Below are 7,319 nucleotides of genomic sequence, written 5' to 3' on the forward strand. Positions count from 1 at the left end.
GGGCAAACTACGGCCCACAGGCCAGATCCGGCCCATTTGAAAGGAATAAAACTAAAAAAAAAAAGACCGTACCCTTTTATGTAATGATGTGCTGGGAGCTGGTCCATCCTTGCTGCTTAACACAGTCGCTGCAGGGAAGAAACATCTGCACAGCATATGTTTCAAGGGACCTGGCGTAGATGGCATACTGTTCTCAATAGGTTTGCTCACCTTCTTTCGCTATGTGTTTTAACCAAGGTCACCTCTCTAGGAAAGGTTGTTTCCCCAGGTAGGGATTTTCCCCCTAAAGTTAGGGAGGGAATAAAACCCCTTAACTAAGTGCCAGGCGGGTAGTTAATCACTTTCACTAGGAACAATCACGCTTAAGCTACATAATCTTTACTCCCTGGAATGGAGATAAGAAATGCCCTAACCTTTGGAATAGAGATTGATAGGATTGGAATCAACTGGTATAAATACAGATGTAACAGGACACAGAACCTAGACACAGAACCTAGACACAGAACCTAGGAACTTGGCTGGAGATTGTGGCTAGAGATCCTGGCAAGGCTGCTGATCAACTGAACGCTGTCTCTGTGTCATTCCTTCTTCACCGACTCCGTCCACACCTTTGGGGACCCCTGGACCTGCTGGTGTTGGACCCCAGCAATGATGTTTACTTTGAATTTATATTAGTTCACACAAACACTCCATCCATGCTTTTGTTCCGGCCCTCCGGTCCAGTTTAAGAACCCATTGTGGCCCTCGAGTCAAAAACTTTGCTCACCCCTGGCTTAGGGGTTTTAGTTGTAATCAGTTAGGAGGAATAAGGAAATGTTTGTTTACTTTCCTGGAAATGCAATTATTTTGTGAGTTAATATTTCCCAATGTGAGTTTCTCTGATATTCCCTCAGGATTAGATTTGGGTTATGCTAATTTGCCTGTAGTTCCACTGAAGTGATGCTGAGTTTTGTTTTGTTTTTAGTGCATCATAGCAGAAGGCACATGCTGCCAGTCAATATCATTACCAGTGATGTCAACTTTGATCACTTGGTTAAGGTGATGTTTGCCAAGCTTCTCCACTATGAAGTTACTATTTTACCTTTTAAGGTTAATAAGTATTTTGTAGGGAGATACTTTGGGACTGTGCAAATATCTTCTCACTCTTCAAACTTTCACCCACTAGTTTTAGCATCATACACTGATAACATTTGTCTGAATCAATTATTATGACGGCTTTCAAATGATAATTTTTCAATTTATCATTCCTTTGTTGTTTATTAATATATGTTTAACTGAAAGAAGAGCTTTCTCTTGTGTACCATTCATTCACTCATTCATTCATTTATCTATATATCTATCAGTGTGTGAATTCTTATAAGTAATAATACTTTACTATAATTACTTATTTTGATGCTCAAATGATCTCAGATTTGGCCAGTGGGGTCCCCCTTTAGTTGCTTCTATCCCTCTGTGATAGGTCTTTATTCAAAGACAACATGTAGAGTCCTATCCAGTTTGCTCAATGGTTAGACGATTGGCCTGGGACTGGAGGGTCTCGGGTTCGATTCCCAGTCAAGATCACGTACCTTGGTTGCACGCTTGATCCCTAGCCCCAGTTAGGGCACAGGCTGGAGCAACCAATCGATGTGTGTCTTTCACATCGATGTTTCTCTTTCTCTGTCTCTCCCCCTCCCTTCCACTCTATAAATCAATGGAAAAAACATCCTCAGGTGAGGGATAACAAAAAATAAAAGAAAATAAAAGAAAGCAAGGAAGGAAGAAAGAAATACTGTTATTTCTTCCTGCTTAAAAAAGAAGACAGCATGTAGAAATATATATAAAAAATCCCAAATAATCTATAAAAATGCTACTAGAACTATAAGTGAATATTATAATGTTGTAGGACACAAGAATAATATACAAAAATCAGGCATATTTCTATACAATAGCAGCAAGCAATTGAAATTAAAATGTTAAAAAATACCATTTACAACAGCAAAAAGTCTGAAACATTTAAGAATAAATCTAATGAAATATGTGCAAGATTTGTATGTTGAAATTACAATTGATGAGAGAAATTAAAGAAAACTTAAATATGTATGGAAGAGTCAATATAGTTAAACTATTGATTCTTCCAAAATTTATCTGTGAATTCAATACAAACCCAGTGAAAATCTCAGGAGCCTTTCAGAGTAGAAATTGGTAAGCTTATTCTAAAATTTATATTTAAAAAATAAATCTAGAATAGCCCAAACAATTTTGAAAGTGGACATAGGTGGAGGACTCATACAATTTAATTTCAAGACTTATTCTAATGTTATAGAAATAGACACTGTGTTATATATCAATAGAAAAAAATAGAGTCCGGCCCAGCTGGTGTGGCTCAGTGGTTGGGCATTGACCTATGAACCAGAAGGTCTAGGTTGGCTTCCCAGTCAGGATACACGCCCGGGTTGCAGGCTTGATCCCCAGTAGGGGTGAGAGAGGCAGCCAATAGTTCTTTCATCATTGATGTTTCTGTCTCTCTCCCTGTCCTGTCCTTTCTGAAATAAAAACATATTCTAATAAAATAGAGTCCAGATATATGGATTCATATATATTTGGTCAACTCATTGTCAATCAAGATTCCAAGGCAATTCAATGGAGAAAGTATAATCTTTTCAAAAACTGGTTGTGGGAACAATTGGGTATCCATATATAAAATATGAGCTTTGACCTTTGCCTTGCAATAGATAAAGTAACTCAAAATTGATCACAGTCCTAAAACCTAAAATATAACTTATTGAAGAAAACAGGAAAAGATCTTTGTCATCTTGATTTAGGAAGAGCTATCATAAAGAGGATACAAAAAAACACAACTCAATAGCAAAAAACAACAACATAAAATAAAACGAAAATCCCCAATCTGATTGAACAGTAGGCAGAAAAAATGAATAGACATTTTCCAAAAGAAGACATACAAATGGCCAACAGGTACATGAAAAGATGTTCAATGTCACTAATCATCAGGAAAATACAAATGGAAACCACAGCAATATTACCTCACACTCCTCAGAATGGCTATTTAAAAAAAATATATTATTATTTCAGAGAGGGAGGGAGAGATAGAAACATCAATGATAAGAGAGAATCAGTGATTAGCTGCTTCCTGCATGCCCCCCTACTAGGGATGGGGCCCACAACCTATGCATGTGCCCTTGATCAGAATTGAACTCAGGATCCTAGAGTCTGCAGGCCTATGCTCTATGCACTGAGCTAAACCGGCTAGGGCTCAGAATGGCTATTATAAAAAAGACTAGAGGCCCAATGCATGAATTCGTGCATGGGTGGGGTCTGGCTGGCCTGGCCGCAATCGTGGTGGATTGAGGCCGGGCCTGTTGGGAGGTTGGCTGGCCAGCCTGCCCCAATCCGGGCCTGATCAGGGCCGGGCCAACTGGAGGGAGGGGCCACAGGCAATTGGCCAGCAAGCCCCACCCCCTATTGGGGTGGGGGGCTCGATCAGGGGTGGAGTTGGCTGGGAGGAGGGACAATGGCTGATTGGAGTGGTGGGGGCCCATCAGGGGTGTGGTGGGCCAGAAGGAGGGGCCACAAGCTGTTGGCCAGCCGGCCCTACCCCTGATGGGAGTGAGGGAGCTGATCTGGGCTGGTGTCAAGGGGGAGGGGCTGCAGGAAGTTGGCCAGTCAGCCCCGCCCCCTATTGGGGTGGAGGGGTGATTAGGGGCGGAGCCAGATGGGGGGAGGGGCTGCAGGAGGTTGGCTGCTGGCCCCACCCCCATTTGGGCTGGTTCACTGGCCACAGTGGGTGTCATAGAGACTGGTCATTCTGGTCGTTAGGGTGTTCTGGTCAGTGACTTTTTATATATATAGATAAGAAATAGCAAGTGTCACGGAAGATGTAGAAAAAAGGGAACCCTTGTACACTTTTGGTGGGAAAGTAAATTGGTGCAGCCACTATGGAAAACAGTATGATGGTTTCTCAAAAAATTAAAAATAGAACTACCATATGATCTGAAGAAAATGAAAACAGAATCTTAATGAGATAACTGCATTCCCATGCTCATTCGCAATATCCAAGGCATAGAAACAATCTTAGTGTCTGCCTGACATTTCCTTTAAGTCAGTGGTTCTCAACCTTCTGGCCCTTTAAATACAGCTCCTCATGTTGTGACCCAACCATAAAATTATTTTCGTTGCTACTTCATAACTGTAATGTTGCTACTGTTATGAATCGTAATGTACATATCTGATATGCAGGATGGTCTTAGGTGACCCCTGAGAAAGGGTCGTTCGACCGCCAAGGGGTCGCGACCCACAGGTTGAGAACCGCTGCTCTAAGTTATCTTAGTAGTCAGCGTATGGTTAGACAGAGAAAACTTTAAATGTCTTAAACTTGTAAGCCTCCCAGACTTTTCCAAAGGGCTGTGGGTGTGTATTTGGGTTTACCTTCATTCTTCAGCTTGCTCTTCTCCCTTACACACCAGGCGTCTAACCACTGCTTGATGGTATTAACAAAAGGGATTCCACTGAGCCACCCACAGCCAGAGAGAAAATATGAATTGTTGAAGCCAATATGATATGTACAGTAGGAAAATGGGCTAAAACTCAGACTCAGTAGCGTTTCTGGTTAGAATGGGGACAAACTGCCAGAGTTAAACTCTAACATGTCCTGACTCATAGCACAGAAGGTCATCCATGAACACTTTCCACCGAAACAACACTGTTTGGAACCTGAATTATCCCCTTATCCACTCATCAAGTTGGCAGTCCTCTGGCTTTTCCTCCAGGCAAGGGTGGATTAGTTTCATCACTCTGGGCTGAGTGAAGACTGAGTTTCTAAGATCATGCCTGATTACAACTAAGAATGTGCTGAAAGATCATAGATTTTTTCCTTAAAACAAACTTTTTTTGATAAAAAGTTTCTAACTTAAAAATACAGAAAATAATATAATGAACCCCAGGTACTCATAAACCCAGTTGCAGAATTATCAGCATGATAATTTCATCATTCTTGTTTCATCTATTCTTTGCAGGTTCAATCCCAGGTCAGGGCACATACAAGAATCAACCAGTGAATGCATAAATAAGTGGAACAACAAGTCGATGTCTCTCTCTCTCTCTCTCTCTCTCTCTCTCTCCCTCCCTCCCTCTCTTTTTCTAAAAGAATCAATTAAAAAACGACGACAAGCTTTTAGCTTCTGCTCCTGGTCCATGTGAGGGACAGATGGCTGAGATGAGCGGGGTTCGGGCTGCGAAGAGCCTTCTGGCTGTAAGGGAACAGGAAGAACTAGAAGATTTGCCAAATGATTACCCCTTGAGCACCAGTGAAGATGAGGGGGGCGGTAGTGGAGAGTGAAAGCATCAAAAGCTTCCGGAAGCAATCAGGTCCCTTGATGGAAAGAATAGGCAGAAATTGGCTGAGAGATCTGAGGCTAGTCTGAAGGTGTCAGAGTTCATGGTCAGTTCTGAAGGATCAGGAGAAAGGCTAGTCCTTTCAGATCTGCTCGAGCCCTTTAAAACTTCATCCTCATTGGCCACTGTGAAAAGGCAACTGAATAGAGTCAAATCAAAGAAGACTGTGGAGCTACCCCTTAACAAAGAAGATGTTGAGCGGATCCACAGAGAAGTGGCATTCAATAAAACCTCACAGGCACTCTCCAAATGGGATCCCATCATTCAGAAGAACCAATGAGCAGAACAGCTGGTTTCCCCCCGATGAAGGAGCAGGCAGCCGTCGCTCCCATTGAGCATGTGCTCAACGGCTGGAAGGCAAGAATACCCTTGGAACAGGAGATTTTTAACCTCCTTGGTAAGAACAAGCAGCCAGTGACAGACCCTTTACTGACCCTCGTGGAAAAGGCCTCTCTCAAAGCCATGAGCCTGGAAGAGGCTAAGACGGGCCAAGCAGAGCTTCAGAGGGGCCGGACCCTGTAGTCTTACTATGAGGCCAGGGCTCAAAGAGAGAAGAAAATCAAAAGCAAAAAGTATCACAGAGTTCTGAAGAAAGGAAAGGCCAAGAAAGCCCTAAAAGAGTTTGAGAAGTTGCAGAAGACCAATCCTGCTGCTGTGCTGGAGGAACTGGAAAAACTCGAAAAGGCCAGAATGATAGAGTGAATGAGCCTTAAGCACCAGAACAGTGGAAAATGGGCAAAGTCAAAGGCAATTATGGCCAAATATGACCTGGAGGCTTGCCAGGCTATGCAGGATCAGTTGGCCAGGAACAAAGAACTGATGCAGAAAGTCCAGGTGGCCTCTGAGAGTGAGGAAGAGGAGGGAGGTGAGGAAGCAGAGGGTGATCTCCTTGTCCCTGATGCGGTGAATGAGGCACACATGACTGCAGATGGACCGAACCCCTGGATGGTCAGGAATCACTCTGATGACACAAAAGAGGCTGAAATCCAGAAGGACCCTGAACAACTTCCAGAGCCCATGGCCAACGAGGCTTCTGAAAGTGAGGAAGAAATTTTGTTGAAAGAATTTGAGGAAAGGCGATCACTTAGGAAAAAGTCCGGGCTCAACCTTGATGCCAAGCCAGTGGGCAGACAAGAAACAAAATATTCTGGCACCCAGGAGGTGTTTCTGAACTGAGGGCACTGTCTCAGAAACTCAACCAGGACAACCATCAGTGCAGGAAGCAAGACGTGGGATCAGCGAGGACTATTTTGTCTGTCCAGAGAGAGGGACCCACTGTGTGTGTGTGTGTGTGTGTGTGAGTGCAGATCCTATAGGGGTCTGGATGGTCCTCTCAAATTGTTGATGGTGGGTAAATGGATATGGAAGCACGCGCACCTGGTGAGCTGCTGCGTGGATATTTCACTTCTCATTGATAATCACATTTGGTAAATTCTTGTGTTTTCTTGGAGGACCTTCAGGTGCTTCAATGAGAAATCGGCGTCTCTTCTTGGTACTGGGCTTCAGGCCCGCACCGCCTCCTGGCCCCAGCCAGGCATAGTCAGGTCCACGTCCTGTGGCTTACTCGCCTCCACAGTGTCTCCTCTTTCAAGAAATCTCTGATGACATCATCACCAGCAAAAGCTTCCTTTATCATTTGCCTTTGCTCTCTCTCCTGTTCATCTTCCGATTCCTCTATCGTGGGGACAGCCGAGGACTTCATGGAAGGTGATTTGTGTTTAGGATGTTCTGTAGGTCAATCATTTGTTCCTTTGTTTTCTTCTTGGGAGCAGTAGGCTGATTATTCCTCTCCAACTGCTGCCCTTCTAATGGAAAGCTCCTCATTTTGAAAGCATCCTTCTTTGCTCAGTTCCTCTAGCTCCTCCCGAGTCTGTGCTCTCTCCGGCCTCTGCAGCAACAGGGGCTCCTCCTCTTCCCCAGCGGGTCCC

General features: G+C 43.7%; 1 pseudogene; it reads left to right on the top strand.

The window, feature by feature from the left end:
• The first annotated feature begins 5,186 nt into the window (after positions 1–5,186).
• On the top strand, positions 5,187–6,692 carry LOC102756554 (annotated as a pseudogene).
• The last annotated feature ends 627 nt before the right edge of the window (positions 6,693–7,319 follow it).

This window comes from Myotis davidii, unplaced genomic scaffold, assembly GCF_000327345.1.
Source record: "Myotis davidii unplaced genomic scaffold, ASM32734v1 scaffold46, whole genome shotgun sequence".
Taxonomy (NCBI): domain Eukaryota; kingdom Metazoa; phylum Chordata; class Mammalia; order Chiroptera; family Vespertilionidae; genus Myotis; species Myotis davidii.